Below are 548 nucleotides of genomic sequence, written 5' to 3'. Positions count from 1 at the left end.
TGCTCCAGACTCAACATTATTCCTTTTTAGCCCCAGTTGAGAAAGTGTTCATTGCTACTAGAGTGTAATTTTTTCTATGCCGTCTCAGTGTACAGAGCTAAAAAATACACGTATATGAACTAATTCATGTATACACACATATCTATTATATCTAGTTACATATTTTGCTATAGGTATATGTATTTTTTATTTTTATTTTTTTGTCATGCTGTGTGGCATGTTGGATCTTAGTTCCCTGACCAGGAATAGAATCTGCACCCTCTGCAGTGGAAGCAAGGAGTCTTAACCACTGGACCATGGGGGTAAGTACCTTTTATTTTTTAGGTATATGTACTTTAAAAACATAAGTATACTACTAATAACTTCCATTTCAACACAACACACAAGATTCATTTTAGTTTCCTCACTTTTCATATTCTTTTTTTTTCTTTTTTTTATTATTATTTTTTTTTTACTTTACAATATTGTATTGGTTTTGCCAAACAGCAACATGCATGCGCCACAGTTGTACACGTGTTCCCCATCCTGAACCCCCCTCCCACCTCCAT

This window comes from Bison bison, unplaced genomic scaffold (assembly GCF_000754665.1).
Source record: "Bison bison bison isolate TAMUID 2011002044 unplaced genomic scaffold, Bison_UMD1.0 scf7180017850705, whole genome shotgun sequence".
Classification (NCBI taxonomy): domain Eukaryota; kingdom Metazoa; phylum Chordata; class Mammalia; order Artiodactyla; family Bovidae; genus Bison; species Bison bison.
This window is presented reverse-complemented; position numbering follows the sequence as displayed.